The 21,453-nt window shown below is 48.3% G+C and overlaps 1 long non-coding RNA gene across 1 annotated transcript in view; it reads right to left on the bottom strand.

Moving 5' to 3' along the window:
• Window positions 1-7,145, bottom strand: part of LOC135917104 (uncharacterized) — a 50,156-nt gene extending 43,011 nt beyond the window's left edge. Inside the window, exon 1 of the long non-coding RNA XR_010569181.1 lies at window positions 6,821-7,145. This is a non-coding gene — a long non-coding RNA (uncharacterized lncRNA). The remainder of the gene's footprint in view (window positions 1-6,820) is intronic.
• Between the last annotated feature and the right edge of the window lie 14,308 nt (window positions 7,146-21,453).

The following is a 21,453-nucleotide window of genomic DNA, read 5'->3' as shown; positions in this document are numbered from 1 at the left end:
CAACAGGAGACGGTGGGAGCGCGCGTGTATAATTATAGAATACGTGCTGTAACCCATGACAATTGCCCCTTCCCACACTTGATAAGCTCCACCGCAATTGGTTTCGTATGTTTAACCGCGTAACAATACTGCACTGAGGCAAAGCTGGCTTTCGCAAACCAGCATTATGCGACGCGTCGTGCTTTCAAAGCTTCGAAGCCAATCGCAAGAATTACAGAGGCGGAGTCGGTGCCATTGCTGACAGCGGCGAATTCTTTCAATAAAAAACATGACACCTAATGGCAAGAACATTAATAGGGAACGTCGAAGCAGCTAGGCCTCGTGTTGCCGTGGTGGTGGCTACGGCTGCCAGCGGATCTGCGTGCGAGAGCGCCGGTTCGAGGCGGAGAGATAATCAGAACAGCTGGGCTGGCTTTGATTATTGCCATTTCGGACATGCTATCGCGACAAAGAGTCCGGAAAATCGGTCATTGACTGTATACTGGCAACTCCTCCAATTGACGACATGGTTTAAAAGACCATGTACCGTGCATTGGGTGCGCGTTAAAGAGAACAAGGTGCTCAAAATTAATCCGTAGCAACCCGCTGCAGTTTGTCTGATAATGTTATCGTGGTTTTGGCACGTAAAAGACCAGAATTTAATTTCGATCTATCGAAGTATAGGGCCGATCCTGCTCGTCGTCTACTCGAGTTTTTCGGGCTTCTTTCGGCATCACGGAATGACCGAGCTGGTAACTAAAATGCATGACGCAGAAAAAAAATTATAGGAAGGTGCTCGCTGGAAAAATGCCACTTGGCTGCCACTGATAGTATCGGGTAAACGAGCACGCTGACTGTTCTCTGGCGCCACTCCAGGAATCACCGCAACCTTTACTGCCCGTTATCCTAGCCTTCATCCGAGTCATAATTCATGTCTTGCGTCTCGACAGCCGCCCACAATTCAGCCAGACAAGAGGCCCCTGTAAGAGCTAGAACCTTTATGGGGAGCAAAAAAAGTATACCGTCAAGAGCGGTGCACTTGAGAGGGACGTGGGAGACGCGTGCGTCAAGTGCAAACGCTCGAGCGTGCAGCCAGCCAGGGCAGCGCTGAAGAGTCAAGCGAAATTCGAGCTTTTCACGCGTCTATCTCGCGTCGCCCGACGTCGTGCTGCGGTGCTGCACTAAAAAACGCCGCGTATGCGCTGCGCGCAGCAATCCTCACACACCCGTGCTATCGAAAGCGTTCGAATGACATGGACTTCGATAATCAAAGGATTTACCAGGCACGAATGGTCTCAAGAACTGTGAGCGCGCCCAAGAAGGCCCCATACAAACAACAGCAACGAGTTCGCCATAAAGAAAATAAAAAAGATTCAATAATGATGTGTAGGATGGCACTTGCGTAAGAACGTGTGCTTCTCTGATAAAGAGCGTCGGTTGATGACATTCTGCTTTCTAGAAAATGGTCCACGGCTCATTGAAGGGCTGATTTTCTTCTCAATTGCTCCTTCACTCTCGATGATTGCCCATCAAACGCATGTGCACATTTCGCGATCGCTACGAATTTTCAGAGATGCTGAAAGGCAACCCGTTTTTGACTAGCCTTTGCTGTTACGCAAACACCGCCAAGAGTAGATCGAGCAATGATTAACGCTAACAGCCTATAAAGAAAACATCTTGGAACGTTCTTTTTGGCTTTGCCGGAGATTACAAATACTTCGAAAGCTAATATGTCACACCCTCCGCCGACGTTAGTCCTAACGGTCGACGACGCATGAGTAAGATCAGCGACAGCGCTCGCAATACGTGGGCGATGTTATCTGACGAAACACGCGTGCAGTGTCGAGGTAGATGTTAGAGTACACGTGAAGAGCTAGATTGCAACAGTTAGCCGTAACCAGCCAAGCCAAAATGGTGAAAATTGAATAGAATTCTTGCGTTTCAGGTGCCAAGATCACAATTTTATGATGAAGCACGCCGCAGAGGAGGACACGCGGCGTGGATGCACGTCGATGAATTAGGAAGGAACAGCACCAACTAATACGATCACAAGTGGGGTGAACAACACAGGACAAGCGCCAATTGGCGCTTGTCCTGTGTTGTCCTGTGTTGGCGCTTTTCCTGTGTCGTTCTCCCCACTTGTGATCATCTTAGTTGGCGCTGTTGCTTCCTAATTCAAGTATGCACCATCTAGCCCAAATGAATGTTGTCCTGAACTGTGCACGCCGTATAGCCGCAATTTCATCCCGCGATCTAGTGCTTAGCAGCGCACCGCCTTAGCCGCTATCAGACACCGCGGAGGGTGCCTAAACAGTGGGAGAGGAAACACAAGGCATATGATCATCTAGCACGAGGCAACGCGCTCATTGCAAAGACAGCAGAGGTCTCACCTTGAAGTAGAAGAGAGTCGCGTAACCTTCCTAAAGGTTACTGAATGATTTAAAATGTGACATATCAATTATAATTTGCGGTATATAGCATTTCGTGGGCCGCTCAGTACATTTACCTTTTATGTTGATATTGCACCTTTTTATTTTGTCTCTTTTAGCCGCACTGTCTTTGTTACGCACTGTTTGTCTTTTTTTATTTTCTTTCTTTTAACTGGCCAATCTTTTTATACATACTGTTAGCCTAAGAGAGGAGGAGCAGCGGGCATCACCCACGATGTTAACCTCTCCTGCACACAAATATTTTAATAATAATAATAATAATAATAATAATAATAATAATAATAATAATAATAATAATAATAATAATAATAATAATAATAATAATGCTATTATTATTATTATTATTATATATGGCACCCGCCGTGGTTGCTCAGTGGCTATGGTGTTAGGCTGCTGAGCACGAAGTTGCGGGATCGAATTCCGGCCACGGCGGCCGCATTTCGATTGGGGCGAAATGCGAAAACACCCGTGTGCTTAGATTTAGGTGCACGTTAAAGAACCCCAGGTGGTCGAAATTTCCGACGTCCTCCACTACGGCGTGCCTCATAATTAGAAAGTGGTTTCGGCACGTAAAGCCCCATAATTTATTAATAAAAAAATGGAGGACGCTTAAGCTTCGCCTTCAAGAGTGGAACGCGACAGCGTTCCCATCGACCCGCCAAGGGGTGTAAGACAAAGCGCTACGGCGCAGGGATCACTTACGAGGCGCCCCGCATCGGGCTTTGCGCCCACCTATCACACGGAGAGCGTCGAGCAACGCAGCGTTCGGCGCGGCAACGAAACGTGCGCCTGAGCAAACGGAACGAACCAAAGAACTCGGTCTCTCGGAGGGGGAAACGATCTACGCCAGCCAAACGTCGTGATCGGCACGGGCAGGGAGATAGACAGATAGTAATCTAAAGAAAGGAACGGCGCTTGATTCTGCAACCCGCGTGGGAGCACGGCGAAGCGTCGTCAGGGGGGAGGGATTCGGGGCCGCAACGCGCCTGGCACCGGTCCGTGCACAGCACAGCCCCAATGCGCGCATGGCGCGCCACCTTTCGGGGCAGCGCCGTACATTGAGAGGAGGGGCTCTTCTGTGTTTGCCGCAAGATGGCTCTGCGTGGGCGGTAAGCGTAGAAGAAATGTAGCGGAAACGTACTTCGCTACTCGTGTAAATGCGACTTCTGTAAGTTACATGCTCGTAATTACCGATATACACCGCAGTATAACTTTCTACGGCACGTTTTTAAGGCAACACCGCGTTCACTAGAAGCGCATTTGTACCGCTTTCAAACATCGAACTCGTGGCTGAGTGGTAGCGTCTCCGTCTCACACTCCGGAGACCCTGGTTCGATTCCCACCCAGCCCATCTTAGAAGTTGTTTTTTATTTATGAAGTGCCTGCCGTGATTTATCGCTCACGGTCAACGCCGCGGACGCCGACACCGACGCCGACGACACCGGCTTTTCTGCGACACGAGCTCCTTAACGCTCTCGCGTTAATATATACGGCTACAAAGCTTGCTGCCCTGCGTGCTTCGGTAGACTGTACCAGCTAACGTTGACAGGCTGTTCAACGAAAAAACAAAGATTTAAAAAACACCGTGCAACATAATATATGAAGACGAACGGTATTTGGGTATAATAAGTCTGATGAGCGAACCGGTAGGTTGTAGAATGGGATTGTGCACAGTGACTTCTGAATTTTTTTTTCAGTGAACAGCTTGGCAGGGGTGCACAGAATACAACACGTCCTAGAACAGAAACCAGCAATTCGGTCACATTTTCATGCGATGTGCTTAGAAAAAGTTTATTCAACAAGAGACGATACGAACACTGAGTCACAATCTCGGCACAATTCCACCAGGACGATCACATATACAAAGTTCAAAGCACTGTATACACGGCACGTTTTCAAAGAAGTGTCGGAGTCCTCAGTAACACACAACGACATAGACCCACGCAACACACATTTACACAGAAACCAATTGTCACGTTATATAAAATGATGTTGATATATACAGTGTACAACGCGGTAGCGTTAAGGGCCCCGTGTCGCACTGTCCGGTGTTGGTGTCCGGCAATCAAGAATTTTCAACCACGCATACCAGGCACTTCATGTGGCGTAAGGAAGTTACTGAGCTAATTTAATTTCTCAAGGCAAAAGAAGTAGAAAAATCGTAAAGTACAACTTACACAGAACCTACAGACATGATGGCGTGGGATTGTATTTTGAATATAAGAGAAAAAATAATTATGTTACGCAGAAACTGAAACACAAACCCCTTTTAACGCGATAGCGTTTTCCAGCTGCCGTTTGAGGTCTGTCTTAACAGAATCGGCGCGCCCCCCTCGGTTTCTTGCACACCATCAAAAAAAGAACCACAAAGCTCGGGTTCGTGATAGCGTCCGCTGGCAGCGTTTCCAGGTAAACATTGCGGTTACATAAGCTGCAGTTTCCGGGAAGCCTGAGAAGTTCTCGGGGGTCATTGAATGCTATAGCGTACAACTCTTAAAGGCCAAGCTTAAAGGGAAGCTGAAGAGTTCTCCAGAAAAGATGAGTGAAGTGCTGTACGCAATGGTTTTCGACCTTCTGAATTCGAATATCGCATCGAAATTGAGCCAAAGAAAGCGCAAACAGATTTTATTTCGACGAAAAGTGCAGCAGCAGACTCGGGGCAGCTAGCGCGCCTCGTTTCTGCCTGTGATTGGTCGGGCGCCTCGTGACGCCAACACTGGTGTTCGTCCGTACCGACCGCTGCTGCTAAACATGAAGCACGATGCAAGGTGGTTTGGCGCTGTGGTTTGATGAGACGGTAATCGTAAATTTCGGCAGCTTGCGTTTCTCTGAGGAGTTCGGCATTGCTCCCTACATGTACGTAGCCGCCCTCTCCAAGAAGCAAAAGATGCTGGTAGCAAGCAGTGCTTTCGACGCGAACGAAAGCGAAGTGTTAGCATCTCCTCGTGTTTGAAATGTTCTTTGGCGAGTATGTTTTTTGCAAAGCTGCATTAAGCGATCCACTGAGTTTGTTTCCGGGCAAACAACTGTACTGTTATGTTCCTACATACCTCCTCGTGTAACGTAAGCAGGGATGCGATCGTCGGCATTTGTGCGCTGCCCGAAAGCTGTCGGCAATCTACACAGACGGTTTACATGCTGAAAAATTTTTCCCGCTCTTGTAGCACGTGTAGGGATCTTCATCAGCGCGCCATCCGCACGCTACTCGTAACCGGAGCCGTAAAGCCGGCGAATTCCGATGGCTACGTGAGACAGCCGGTTTCTATCTGTGCGCTAGGGGGAGCGCAGCGTCCTGGCGTGCGCCGGCTTTCAAACACATGCAAACTTTACACTTGCACTGCATTATAGTAGCTGCATGTAGGCTGTTGCACAGCACTCGTGCGAATAGAAAAAAAAGGCAGTTTGCGACAAAACCTGCGTCAAGAGTGAGAAATAAACATGCACCTTTCGTTCAGCGTGCTAACACGAAGGAGTTAGCAGTAAATGAAAATCCAGGTTTGGACGAGTTCGTGTATTCATAAGGTCTTCCAAGGCCAGTTACCATCCGTCCGCCCACACCGGTCCCGTCTTTGTGCGTTCGTTGCCCCGACCTTCTCGCGCTGCGTTTTGTAAGCCTGCTAGCAGCAAATAGTACTCTCATTCATTGACGCACTATTGATAAACTCTGCATGGTAGTAATCACCGTCTCGGCAGTGGTTAGAGCACAGCACTGTCGTTGCCGGGCACATGAAATTCTTTCGATTCACAGCAGCCTCCCACTTAGCTGAAAGCTTCTTGTCTTGCGGGAAGTAATAGAACATGGGAACATCGTCTCGGCCGCTGGTGTTCGCCGGCATGATCGGCCCACCACTTCAATGGATGCTGCGCACGTCAACTATCACTCTACATACACACAAACAAAGGAATGCAGGGTCGAGCGAAGCAGATTATGACGGTACGCACGCAGAAACAAGCACGGTCAGGCACGGTCGCAGAGACTGCGATAGAACGGAACGCCAGTGCTGACGTCACTACGTCCCGGTTTCCGCTCTCCTTTCGCATCGTCAGCGTCAGCAGCAGCGCGCGGCGCGCAACGGGGGGTGGAGCGACAGCGCAATTTTAACCGGCGATTACGTCGCTCCTAAGTGAAAAATCCCCCCCCAAAAAATTTTACCTGCATAGTTTATGACGTTCCCGCATCCGTATATGAGTTTCTTATTGAATTCGACAGACTTTTCAGCTTCCATTTAGGCGTCCTCCAAATTTATGCTACTCAAAGGCAGCCCTTCAGAGTTTCTAGTTTGCCCGGTGCAACATGACTCACGGGTAATCGGTGCAGGACATGTGAAAAGATCGCAAGCAAGGCCGCCAGACAGGACATGACATAATAGAGAGGACACGCCAGAACGTACCGGTACAGTGGTAATGACTTTGCTGGCGAGGCCGCCCAGTCCGCCCATGAAGGATCGCGAGTAGTTCCGATCGCACTATCAAGAACCGACGCAGCAAGGAACCTTTGTTTCCTGGCTCGGACTTTCGCGCAGAGTTATTGGTCGTGTCCTAGTTCCCAGAAGTGTAGCCTACACGAACATGATCCTCCGTTAAAGGTGCAACTGCCATCAACAATTCGCCGCTCCAACGCACCATTGTTATGCCGCATCTGTATAGGGGTTGCCTTCGCGAAAGCATAGTCGTTCCGCACCGGACTGTCTGACACCCTTACGTGCGAGTCCTGCGGGATAGAAGAAACTACTGAACCCGTCACGTGCTTTTGTTGTCGTTACGACGTCCGGCACCACTCTTCCAGATATCATTAAACTGGTTGAACTCAAGACCGTTCAATGTCAGGATACACTCATGTCGTCCGGAAAATAACCGCTGGGATATGATTACACGCACGTATGTTGAAAACTTACACAATCTGTTATAACGAGCCGATATCGCTTGCTAAAGAGAAAGAGAAAGAAGAGATGGTATGCGCTACAGCAAATGGAGGTAAGCATGTGCTTGGATGGTAGGTAGTACACCTAGCCATCCTGTTTGGCGTGTTTTACCAGGCTGTAGAGGTACACACATGCACGCAAAGTACGAGTAGACGCGATATGGCATGCACACGTGCCATATGAAGGCAAAAAAAAAGAGGAAACAACAGAAAAGCCAAACAATATTCCACTTATAATAAAGAATCGTCGCTGCCTTCTTTTTTCCCCCCAGGCAGCTTCCAGCCACGCCAAAGGGAGCATAGTTCTGAGCGCACAGATGTATCGTGCAATGCCCTTTTTGACGCGTTGTCCAATGAGTGCTATGAAACTATAAGCACAGACGAAATTGACGTGGCGAAAGACCCGTAACTCTCGCTTGAAATGCCCATGTGTCGAAACATATAGGAGGCGTACCCTATGTCAAATACGAGCCACTCCTCACTACAAAATATACTGTGGGTAACAGAGGCACACGCAAAAAAAAAGGAAAAAAATTGGAGGACGCTTAAGCTTCGCCTTCAAGAGTGGGACGCGACAGCGTTCCCGTCGACCCGCCAAGGGGTATAAGACAATGCGCTACGGCACATGCGCCCCGCATCGGACTTAGCGCCCACCTATCACGCGGTGAGCGTCGAGCAACGAAGCGTTCGGCGCGGCAACGAAACGTGCGCCTGAGCGAACGAAACGAACCAAAGAACTCGGTGTCTCGGAGCGGAAACGATCTACGCCAGCCAAACGTCGTGATCGGCACGGGCAGAGAGATAGATAGTAATCTAAACCGGGAGCACGGCGAAGCGTCGTCAGGGGAGAGGGAGTCCCGCGACGCGCCTGGCAGCGGTCCCAATGCGCGCGCGGCGCGCCTCCTGTCGGGGCAGCGCCGTACATTGAGAGGAGGGGGTCTTCTGTGTTTGCCGCAAGATGGCTCTGCGTGTGCGGAAAGCGCAGAAGAAATGCAGCGGAAACGCACTTCGCAACTCGTGTAATTGTGACTTCTGTACGTTACATGTTCATAATTACCGATATACACCGCAGTATAACTTTCCACGGCTCGTTTCGAAGGCAACACCGCATTCACTAGAGGCGCGTTTGCACCGCTTGGAAGCATCGAACTCGTGGCTGAGTGGTAGCGTCTCCGTCTCACACTCCGGAGACCCGGGTTCGATTCCCACCGGGCCAATCTTGGAAGTTGCTTTTTATTTATGAAGCGCCTGCCGTGATTTATCGCTCACGGTCAACGCCGCCGACGCCGACACCCGACACCGACGCCGACGACACCGGCTTTTCTGCGACACGAGCTCCTTAACGCTATCGCGTTAAAAAGGGAAACGAACGAGCGATGCCGCTACGAGTGTCCTGAAGCTGTGCCTTCGAAATGGACGCTGAAGAGGCCGTTACAAGCAGCACGTCCTTTTTACTGTCGCCATCGGCGCGCTACGCGACGACGTTACGTAAGTGAAAAGAAATTGAGGCGCAGATACTGCCGCTGAAATGCATTCATTTTGCTGTTCGTATTGGCACGCATATACGAGCTGTTGAGGCACGCGATAACAAGCCCCGAAGGAGAGGACACATTTAGCCTTGGTGGCACCAATTTCCTGGGCGTCAATCGGTGCACGGCGTTATTCGTATCACGTGATGGAACACTCTCAGCAAAACATGAGTAGTGGGCTCAACAAACATGGTCATCCACAGGATTTGCAGCCAAAGTGCATGACGTCAGAACTGACGAAGAACGATACGCGTGTCCGGGCTTCGACGTTTTGCCAGGGTCCTTCAATACTTTTCATCTGGTCATGAAACTTCCCCGAGAGTTTCATACAGGGACACAAGGTGGCACCAGCGGCGCTGGCGTAAGTAGGAGGTGAATGATGTCCGAGGTGCGCAATCATGTAAATGTTTCACGAGGAAAGGCGTCTCTCCCTACACGGGCATTCGGCCGTTGCGCAATAGCGAGCGTACGCAGAGAACGCCTGCGGCGTCCGTGAGGCGCCTGCTGCGGTCCACCTTCTACTTGCTCCAGCGCCGCGGTGAATCCAGTGAGCGCGCTATATGTTCTTATATTCAGTAAAAACAAATACACGGCTCTTTCCAAACTTGCATAGGCACCGGTTCACACACAGACGCACAGACCACCACAGAACCGAAAATCGGGGCGATAGTGGAAATAACAAAGGTCACCACCAGTGGTTTTGTGTTGCGATTGTTCGGAGCTATAGGTTCCGGATAAACTTTTGATGTAAATGAATATTAATGTTTCCACCGCCTGAACGATTCGAAAATGTCATATTAGTTTTAGTAATACAGCGAAAGCAAACAAAGAGAAAAGGAAGAACAACATGGCGATGTGTTCTTCATTTTGTGCTTGTTTGTTTGATTTTGCGCTGTTACCAAAAGTACGCTGAATCCTAACCAGCGCGGCCGCCTTGCTATCTTGGTCGGAAACCTAAATTTCACTGCTCAGGCCCCACTACCAGATTTTGTTATTTCTGTGCGTTTTTCATTCACGTTTTCTATTGCTAAAAAAATTTATTTTTTGCGCAATGTCCCGTCAGACATAGTCTTGTCTACCTGGGGCCATGTTCGATAGCGGTTCGCTTTGGAACCAGTTCGGTCTGGCTTTTATTTCTGGGTTACGTCACTCGGAGAAAGACTGGAACGTCGCGGCGCGAGGGAGACTTACAAACGAGTGGCCTTCTGCCGGAAGGTCACGCCATCATTTTTGTTTGTACTTTGGAGGCGATATAGTAATTGAAGGATGTTGCTAGTATGATAAAAAAATATTGGTTTGTATGATACACTTGCACATTTAATTTCCAGTAATAAGTTTGATTTGAGTGGTGTAATTTCATCTGAGTTCTTCAACTATTTTTTGTCGCTAGGTGGTACGTTAAGCAATCAAAGCGGTTCTCCAGGCGTAGGCAGCGGCTCTAATAGGATTTCGTTTTGCCAGGGTTGAGCTTCTTAGAGCGGACAATTGCGATGAGACTTTCGTGCACACATTCCACGACTTCGAGAATCATGCCGCGGTCAAGGAAGCGTTCTGCACTGTGGGTTTCTGCTACCATGAAGAGAAATCTCCACGCCCCCCCCCCCCCCTCCACCCATCCTGTTTTCTTTTCCTTTAATTGTAATGGCTCTAGCGACGGCGTAATGATGCGACTGGCATGACGGTTGCGGCAACCCAATTCCATTTCAGACGCACTGCTGAAAAAAAAAAAAAGCTGGGGAAATAAACACAGTGAGCAGAGCACTTACATCGCAGTGTCAACGCTACTAAATTTTGTGATCAGTGATATTCTAGCTCACCGCAAATCCATCGCGCTGTGCTTTTGGAGAGCCTAAAATGCCTTCTAAACACTCCTCCGCTCATGTCAAAAGCGTCACACCGTTACCACTAGCCCCGCCGTTGTCTCTCGCCAACCCTCGACAGCAACACAACCAGTGAAGCCGCCATCACCGTCTCTCTCGTCGCGCCGACCAGCGCGAGCTAGCAAACGGGCACGGTTGCCTTAGCAACGTTCGATATCATGATCGCGACCGCGCGCGAGGCTCGAGTGAACCACTTCGCCGCGGTTCCGCTCGTAGCAGACTAGGGTTTCCAGATGATTGACAACCTGCGGGACAACAAACTTTGTAGTCGCGCCTACCAGGAATGACGACCCCAAAGCACCGACAAATGGCGTTCGTAAGAGCAAACCGGTTCTAAAGCGAGCCATCACAGAATACGGCCCCTGGTAGTTTTTTTTTTCTTTCTGTAATATTCATCGGAGCTCTGTATCCGCATTACGTTACGCGTAAAGTCGCACTGTGCTTGTCTCCTTGCTCTAAATTGCCCGCGACTAAAGCGCTTATAGAATTTATGCGGGATCAGGCCTGCAATGAGTTTGTATGTATGTTTTGTAATAGTGCGTGCTTTTCTTTTCTCCTCCCCCCTTCCATCCCTGATCTCGCCTGGAGCGCCATACCATGCCTGGCACTACAGGTGGTTGCGCCACCTGTAGGCGCCAGTGAAAACCACCTATCGGTGGATTTCAGAATGGCGGATGGGCTGCCATTTTGCTTTCATGCGCTACATATATATATATATATATATATATATATATATATATATATATATACATATATATATATATATATATATATATATATATATATATATATATATATATATATATATATATATATATATATGTATTTTTATATATCTGTATATATAAATAGTCCCACTTTTCTCAGACAAGCATGATAGTGCCCGGCTATGAATGCAACGGTTAGCTTCATTTATCTTGCAGTCGCACACTGCTGACTCGCCTGCATTATTTAGTTGCCTTAATGCGCTTGCTGTACTCGTACGACAAATCTACGCAATCATGCGCATTTTATGATACAAAGTTTCAGTAACTATTCGTTTCGCCGCTAGTTATAGCCTTGGACGACGCCGTCGCGCAGTTGTAGCCTTTATACAACAGTAAGCATGACGGATAGAAAAGCAAGATTGGGAAGTGAAATGGTTTGTTACAAAATACAATCACAGATTTAAGGAAGGCACGAACACAAGCGCTCAGTATAATAATATGGCCCACAGTACACCCTTCCACTGTAGCATTAATTATAAAGGTATTGAGTGGCTCCTGACAGGCTAAATGGACAAATCAATGGGAATGTTCCTAGTCCTCGCAATATTGAAAAGTTTGACTGCACCAACAGAAGCAATGCCTATGGCCCATTTCTTACAACCCACCCTAGCACCAATAAAATATGGCCAAGGCCACAAAAGTGACAACACATGTTAAAGCCTTGCTTAACATAAAGAGTGATTATTTACACAAATGAAGCGCTGAAGTGGTCAAAGGTTTCAAATAATTTTTAATAAATCTAATCAATAACACCACTACATAAGCAAAATGTTTCTAATGCACCTTCTAGCGATTTGCTTTGTGATTATGTTATCACACATTGGTCACTTCATGATTCAGGGAGCTGGCTTTGACAGTTCCACAGGCTGATGCACCTCCAGGCAATGTAACTTGTTCCTAATGCTGCTTGAGTTCAGATTTGTCACCTGTAATTAGAAGGTAAGGCAAGATATTAACAAACATATGTTACAGTGGAACTTCGTTATAACGAAACACAACATAACGATTATTGGATGTGACATAGAGAAATCTCCGTTGAAATCTCCGTATATCATCATCATCATCATCATCATCATCATCATCATCATCAGCCTGGTTACGCCGACTGCAGGGCAAAGGCCTCTCCCATACTTCTACAACAACCCCTGTCATGTACTAATTGTGGCCATGCCGTCCCTGCAAACTTCTTAATCTCATCCGCCCACCTAACTTTCTGCCGCCCCCTGCTACGCTTCCCTTCCCTTGGAATAAAGTCCGTAACCCTTAATGACCTTCGGTTATCTTCCCTCCTCATTAGATGTCCTGCCCATGCCCTTTTCTTTTTCTTCATTTCAACTAAGATGTCATTAACTCGTGTGTGTTACCTCACCCAATCTGGTCTTTTCATATCCCTTAACGTTACACCTATCATTCTTCTTTCCATAGCTTCTTTCGATTTCCCAGAAATGAACGTGCTATTCTCACTCGAAGTGCTCGATGCTGCACTGGCGAGTTGCAGGCGTTCTTCGTTACCAGGACTTGAAGGCATCACGTATGCTGCCCTATGCCACCTTGGACAAGACGCACGTGAAGAGCTGCTCAACTACAACAATGAGTCGTGGCAGAACGGCGCCGTTCCTAAACAATGGAAATCGAGTTGCTTGATTCCCATTCTGAAACCTGGAAATTCTCCACATGAGCTATCGTCATATCGTCCGATTGCGCTTTCGAGCTGCGTCGGCAAAGTGATGGAAAGAATGATTCTTGCCCGCTTGAAATGGCACTTAGAGCGACTCAACAGCTATCCGGACGCCATGACGGGCTTTCGTCGAGGTCGCTCGTCCATCGACAACGTCATTGAGATCGTAACCAGGGTCCAAAAACAAAAAAAGCCTCAGGCGCCCATCAGTGGAACTTTTTCTAGATATAAAAGGAGCATACGACAACGTCGCCCATGAGGCCGTACTGAACTCACTTGACAGTGTTGGACTTGGTGGCCGGATGTACCAGCGGCTTCGGGACTATTTGACAGAGATGTGCTTTTCCCTACAGACCGAAGAGGGCCCACCTTAGAACATTACACCTGCCTTGGTGTGCCGCAGGGTGGAGTGTTGAGCCCTATTTTGTTCAACCTCGACCTCGTCCTGGTAGAACTAGCAGAGTACCTACCGGTAAACAGTTTATGTCTCAATATACACAGACGACATTGGCATCTAGGCCTCGGCAATTATTCGCCCTCAGGTACGAGCCAGACTTCAGCGGGCGGCAACCATGACGGCGTCCTATCTTCGAGAACAAGGCCTCAGTGTGTCTCCTGAAAAGTGCGCATTGGTTGGCTTTAGGCGCAAACAAATGTCATTGTATCCTGTTTCAATCAATGGTCAAGCTGTATCCTATGTTAAGAGGCATCGTTTTCTGGGTGTAATCATTGACCGCAACCTCTCGTGGAGCCCTTACTGCGTCTATCTGAAGAGGTTAGCTGTCATTGCACAGGCCTTCAAATTTCTCTACGGGAAAAACTGGAGCACACCAGTCCATTCTATGATGCAGCTGTACAGGGTACTGTTTCTAGGAGTCCTACGTTACAGTCTACTAGTGTTGCCAAATGCATGCAAGACGAACTTTCGCGCTTTGGAGAGCATACAAGGTTAAGCCCTACTCACGTGTTTAGGGCTGCCTCGGTGCACCTCAAGAGCAGCAACAATTGTCATCGCTGGAGACCATATGATCCAGACACATGTAGCTGTCGACTCTCTCAGAGCGCTAATTCGCCATCTGTCAAGGATCCCCGACCATCATTTGGCCTCCCTACCAGCCGAGAGGCCTCAAGCGACCTTTTCAGGAGTGATTAACGCTCATCAAGAATACATACCGTCATCTTTTTCAGCGGCGGCGAAGCCTTCATCTCCACTGTGGTGCCTGCGACAGCCTCAAGTGAATTTCCCCATTCTTGGAATTACAAAAAAGTCCAATCATCCATCGCCGGCTCTGAAGCAACTTACGTTGCTATTACTGCACGAGACGTATCATGACCGCATACATACATATATAGACGGTTCGACCGCACCTACCAGCTCAACTTCCGCATTCGTCGTTCCAGCTAAGCAGGTTACAGTTAGATTCAAATTGTCACCGACGACTACATCTACGTCGGCAGAACTTGCAGCTCTCCATGCCGCTATGACGTATTTCACCGAAGAGCCAGCAGAGAAACGGGTTGTATTTTGTGATTCTAAGGCAGCTCTTCACAGTATCAAGTCTTAAGTACACCGCAGAACTTACGAGCAGATGATATCTGACATCAGGGAAGTGCACCATCATGCTCTGGAAAGAGGGCACTAAATCATATTTCAGTGGATTACTGCTCACTGCTTCATCGTCGGCAACCTAGGTGACATGGCTGCCCGATCGCTGCACGAAGATACCCAGACGTGTCCTACACCTCTGGCGAGATCGGACGCTGCCGGGGAACTTCGCCTACTTGCACGCAAAAAGTCACAAGATCTCTGGATTTCAAGTGCCTTCAGTTGCCGATTACATAAACTGGACCCCACGCTACGGCTACAACTACCAGCTAGCCTTTCCCGCGGCGAAACAACCTTTCTGTGCCGTTTGTGGCTGGGAGTGGCGTTCACGAACGCATACTCCTATCGTTTGGGAATGGCCGAGAGCCCGGTGTGCAACTCCTGTGGGTGCGAGGAAACCATCAAGCACCTATTCTGCAGCTGCCCTCGCTACGATGTACAACGCCTCTCACTGCGGGCGACTTTGCACCGACTCGACTCAAGACCGTTCACTGAGCGAAAGATACTCGGATCGTGGCCACACCCGTCACTGGCACGAAAAGTGATTCGTGCACACGTGCAATACTTGCACCTACTTAAGATACCGTTTATAGTGACCCTCTGTATAGTGTCCCTCCCACACGTATTCAGTGCTTACGCTCTCCTTCTTGCCTCTTTCTATTTCCCTTTCCCCCACCCCCAGTGTAGGATAGCAAACTGGGTGCTCTTCTGGATGGTTGACCTCCCTGCCTTTCCTGCCCTTGCTTTCTCTCTCTCTCTCTGTGTGTACTCATAACGCAGCGGACTTGTAGCTCGGCCATTTTACTAGCTGAACGACTTTAGTACGAAACTGAAATTGCTCAATTGGGTATTAGCATTCCACGTGACTGTATCGCCGTGAGTCTGTTTGTATCTCTATGTGGCGCGCTTTGCCGCTCCGGACGCGCAGTATTTTTTCGAGCGTGCTTGTTTACTCAGTGTGGCCGCGGATAGTAGTAATTTGTTCGTGAGTGTTCGCGTGCGTCGGTTATCTGCATCGAGAAGCAGAGCAATGGTGCGCGCCGGAACTCCGGAACCATTTTTGATGCGCAGGAATAGTGTCCAGCCGATAACCATTCAAAATTATTGTTGACTGCTGCAAAATCAGCCACAAGGCTCTTGGCCATTCTTCCCAGCAGTGCATAGAAAGCCGCATAATAATGTAAAGGTTTCAAGCAGTGATACTTATTCTCAATTTAATTGAGTGAACTGTTACTGGCAGGCTAAACCTACCGCTAAGTTGCTTGAGTTAGATAAGAATGTTGAGAAGTTAGAATGTAGATACGTCATTGCGGCCTCGATAATGAAGCTGGTCTTCAGAGAACACACGGATGGACCGTAATGTTCCGTCACGTGTCCTTTCTATATTAGCCGTCTTTTTGTTGAGGATTAATAATCTAGTGGCATCAAATTTGAGGCAAAAATATGAAGGTCACTGACGTAAACATAAAATAATATTGGCCCCATTTTGCTCCACTGAGGCCTTCCCATCTTCTCATCTTTGTGGATCAAATATTAGAAGAACATTCACTCACTCATACGTATGGTTTGCGATACTTCGAATAAGAAGCAAGCAGGTGATACACAGTGCAGTGTAAACCGGATGGCTGCTTTTTGTCACGTATAGCCTATAAGATTCGAATAAATCTAAGTGGGAGAATATTGCTTACGCTAACTCATGATCTGCTAAATTTCCAAGATTATCTGATTTCACCATAGCGGTGCAATTTCTGGGGAACAATAACATTAACGAAAAGTATGCTGAAAGATACGCATTATGGAGTACTTCGAAAAATTAATTGCAATGTCTTCCAAGTAAAAGCTTTTCCATTGCTCTGTAAAGGGAAGATAAAATTGATATTGGCCTGTAGTTTTTTCAACAAAAGCTGTCGAACTATAAGCGGATAAAATTACTAACCTTCCGTATTGTGTTCGGCGTCCGGCATCAGGAACGGACTTAGAGGTTAGAAAACCCATGCACAATTTGTTTCATTATTTTCCTTGTGTGTAATCACCTACGGGTGCAGAGCGGCGGCGCAGATGTCAAAATGCGGAACAAATTAGAACGCTCGCCACGAAAAATAGCGTGACGTCAAGGTTATCGCAATATACAGGGTCCTGAATTTTTGGCTGTGTGTGTTCAAAAAAAGATTTTGGACTCACCGTTGCTCTGTTCTTGCTCAAGTTTTGCAGAACGATCGCATTTTGTTATCTGTTTCTTTGAGTATAACACTTGGCACGATTAGTCGCCTGTTTTTTTCAGACAGAACTGAGAAACTGCTTTCGCCTATGGAAAAAATGGCATCTGAAAAGCCGGCCCTGGCACAGACTTGTGTCGCCGCCTGCCGACAGCAGCAGGAAAGAGCTGCTGTCGCGTAAACGGCCGATTTCAAGATGCAGCTTCGTCTGCGAAGCAGCGCTTTCCTGCAGCTGCCGACAAACGGTGGCACAAGTCTGTGTCACGGCCAGCTTTTCAGATGCCAATTTTTCCATATGCGAAAACAGTTTCTCATTTTTGTCTTAAAGAACAGGCGACTAATCATGCGAAGTGTTATACTGAAAGAAACAGATAACAAAATGCGATCGTTCTGCAAAATTTGAGTTAAAACAGTGCAGCGGTCAGTGCAAAATCTTTTTTTTAACACAGGCCGCCAAATATTCAGCATCCTGTAAAAGCAGGAGGTATCGGTGCTAAAAAGAATTGCGTTATCGATAGGGCGGACACGTGTAGTTCATATGACCAAAGAGCAACATGCGTACAAGGAGCGCCGGGGGAACAGCAACGAGAATGTAAACGGCGACGGCGCGAAACGACCACCGACGAAGAACGTTCCCACCATGCTGAACGAAAACGACAATCGCGAGCCAGGGCACCTTCAAACGAGCATGGACGTCAGACTCGCACCGCAAAAATTACAAGCATTCCACTCTGTGAAGATGGAAAGGCAGCCACAGCACTTTGCTTTTCGTTTGAGGGCTTTGACTGTTATCAGCTTTCGCTGCCATTCCATTTTCGCTCTGCAGTGGACATAAAAATTGGCTGCAGCAGCTGATGGTTATGATGATGAATGCTGTCATTAATCAATAGAGTTGAATAGTAGGGCCACCTCGCTTTTCTAATCACGTCAGAAATCTCATTACTAAGTGGCCTTAATTAAAAACATGCACTCAAAGAGGTTGTTGCTTTTAGTGAATGTCGCATCAAGTTGCCCTTCGAATTTTATTTTAGCGCACATCTAGCGATGCCTCTGTGTATTATAGTGGCACAGATTCAATGATGAACGCACGCCATTTACCTTTAGTTCATGTTCAAAAATTATTCTAACTGGCATTGACGCCGGAACTGAAGAGGACCACGAGGACCCCAAATTCAAACCGGTGCGTCCAATATTTTGGATTTTATCGGACTTTGAATTTCTCACGTGGTCGGCCAGACGGTAGGCCTAACGAGACCTAGCACGAGAGCGGGGCTCCGCGGGCTCCCCGGCCTCGGCCCGAGATAGAGATGACCCGGAGCGATGTCCCGAATACCCGACCCCAACTTTGAGCAATCATCGACGAGAGGACCAACAGGTTTCATGGCGGAAACCCAGGAAACCATGGAGGAAAATTTTCACGACGCCACCGAGCCCGTCCTCGTGCAAGATCGAAGCGTGCCCGCGTCAGGGTCTCCCAACAAAGATACGGCATGGAAGAGGAAGAAACACTCAAACTCGTCGGCAGCCTGGTCGTCAGCCGAGTCATCTACTCGCTACGGTACCACGCGATGACCAAAGGAGAGAGGGAACAGGCGGACACGATACTCAGGAAAGCATACAAGACGGCTCTCTATCTGCCAAAAGACACGTCAAACGAAAAACTGCTCCAACTGGGCATCAGCAACACTTTCAGCGAACTGGCGGAAGCCCTGCTCGAAACGCAAAAAGCCAGACTGAAAAGCACCCCTGCAGGAAGAGCACTCCTGACTAGGCTGGGACGGGACACGTAGATAGATACGCAGACGTGCCCGACTGCTTAAGAAAAACAGTAAGCGTTAGGCCAGTACCTAAGAACATGGACCCCAACCTCCACGAGAGCAGAAGGCAGGCGCGAGCCGAATACGTGTAAAAAAAACTTGCCCGAAGAGACAACACGGTATAGACGGAGGCTACCACGTACCCACGAGAAGGGAAGCGCACGGCCACGGCGGAGGTGGTGGACGGCGACGGGAATCCGATCACATGTGCGATGGCAAAGGCAGCCGGCACAGCGGAGGCCGGAGAAATTGCCGTGGCGCTGGCGGCAGTAGAAGGATATAGGACAGGCAGGCCTCTAAACATCTTGACAGACTCGAAGGAAGCGTGCAGAAATTACACGAGGGGCAGGATTAGCAAAGCAGCCCTCAGAATTCTTGGCGGAGCCAACTTCGCTGAGAAGAACGTTACGCACAAGTTAATCTGGATTCCGGCCCACGCAGGCATATACGGTAACGAAAGGGCAGACAGCCTAGCTTGAAAGATCACGTTCCGAGCAGAGCAGTCGCACGCCCCGGAGTATCAACCACACGCTTGTGAAGGAGGATACACAGAAATCTTAAACTTACACAGAGGGACGAGAGCCTAATATCCCCCACCGCACAAAGCTCTAACGAAGGAGGAAGCAACGAGTTGGCGCAGATTGCAGACAAACTCCTTCCCAAATTTATACATCCTAAACAAAATGTACCCAACACAATACAGAGACACCTGCCCATGGTGCGGGGCCACACCCACACTCTATCATGTCACATGGGAATGTAAACACAATCAATCATTCCACCAACACAATTGCCCGAGTGCGGAGCAATGGGAGAGTCGGCTCACCAGCTGCGAGCTCACGGCCCAAAGGGCTTTAGTGCAGCACGCTAGTGAAGTAGCTAGGCTCAGTGGAGCCCCGAAATAGGGGCCCACCCTTGCCGGAAGAGGCTCCAAGTCGCCGGCGCCCAAGAAGACGACGGAGACCTCAAGACGCTAAATCCTTGAAAGAACCAAATAAAGTTTCTCTCTCTGTCTCTCTAACACACGAACGCCGTGGCGTCAGTTTACCGAGATTGGCGTTCCCACAATCATACAAAAAATTGCTATGTGCCCGCTGCGTGTAGCAAATCGTCACCCAAATGAAGCTAAAGAAACTGCAAAGTGACACGAGGCTATAAAATGCTAAGCTCACAGTAAAGCAGACACTATTCGGACTCTTGAATGAGTATCGGGAAGATATTCTCTTACATAAGGCAGATTTCACGGACGCCTCACAGAAAAATGAGAGGTCGGCAATTGGCATTTCCTCTGAATCACTATCATGGAGTTTTACTATACGTCTTCCGGATTATTGGGGGTGAGATCCATCACTGGAAAAGCTGGCGCCACCGTCGGCGTGACGTGGCATGAGGGATCACGTGGACACAGCGGCCGCGTCGGCTGCTTCTGGAGCGCCGAAGCGAACTCAAAGCGAAAGTGCCACCTGCGCTGCGGTTCTGATTAAGTGGTGAGGTTTTCCATCCTTGGGTATCTGCTTGACAGCATCTGAAAGTACTATCATCATCACAATCACCACCATCATCATCATCATCATCAGCCTGGTTACGCCCACTGCAACGCAAAGGCCCCTCCCATACTTCTCCAACAACCCCGGTCATGTACTAATTGAGGCCATGTAGTCCCTGCAAACTTCTTAATCTCATCCGCCCACCTAACTTTCTGCCGCCCCCTGCTACGCCTCCCTGCTCTTGCAATCTAGTCCGTAACCCTTAATGACCATCGGTTAGCTTCCCTCCTCATTAGATGTCCTGCCCATGCCCATTACTTTTTCTTGATTTCAACTAAGATGTCATTAACTCGCGTTTGTTCCCTCACCCAATCTGCTCTTTTCTTATCCCTTAACGTTACAGCCATCATTCTTCTTTCCATAGCTCGTTGCGTCATCCTCAATTTAAGTAGAACCCTTTTCGTAAGCCTCCAGGTTTCTGCTCCGTACGTGAGTACCGGTAAGACACAGCTGCTATCCACTTTTCCCTTGAGGGATAATGGCAACCTGCTGTTGATGATCTGAGAATACCTGCCAAACGCACCCCAGCCCATTCTTACTCTTCTGATTATTTCAGTCTCATGACCCGGATCCGCGGTCACTACCTGTCCTAAGTAGATGTATTCCCTTACCACTTCCAGTGCCTCGCTACCTATCGTAAACAGCTGTTCTCTTCCCGAGACTGTTAAGCATTACTTTAGTTTTCTGCAGAATAATTTTTAGACCCACCCTTCTGCTTTGCCTCTACAGGTCAGTGAGCATGCATTGCAATAGGTCCCCTGAGTTACTAAGCAATCATCAGCGAATAGCATGTTACTAAGGTATACTCCATTAACTCTTTTCCCCAATTCTTCCCCATCCAGGTCTCTGAATACCTGCTGTAAACACGCTGTGAATAGCATTGGAAGGATCTTATCTCCTTGCCTGACGCCTTTCTTTATTGGGATTTTTGTGCCTTCTTTATGGAGGACTACGGTGGCTCTGGAGCCGCTATAGATATTTTTCAGTATTTTTACATGTGGCACTTCTACACCTTGATTCCTTAATGCCTCCGTGACTGCTGAGGTTTCCACTGAATCAAACG

The sequence above is a fragment of the Dermacentor albipictus genome, chromosome 1 (assembly GCF_038994185.2).
Source record: "Dermacentor albipictus isolate Rhodes 1998 colony chromosome 1, USDA_Dalb.pri_finalv2, whole genome shotgun sequence".
Classification (NCBI taxonomy): domain Eukaryota; kingdom Metazoa; phylum Arthropoda; class Arachnida; order Ixodida; family Ixodidae; genus Dermacentor; species Dermacentor albipictus.
This window is presented reverse-complemented; position numbering and strand designations above follow the sequence as displayed.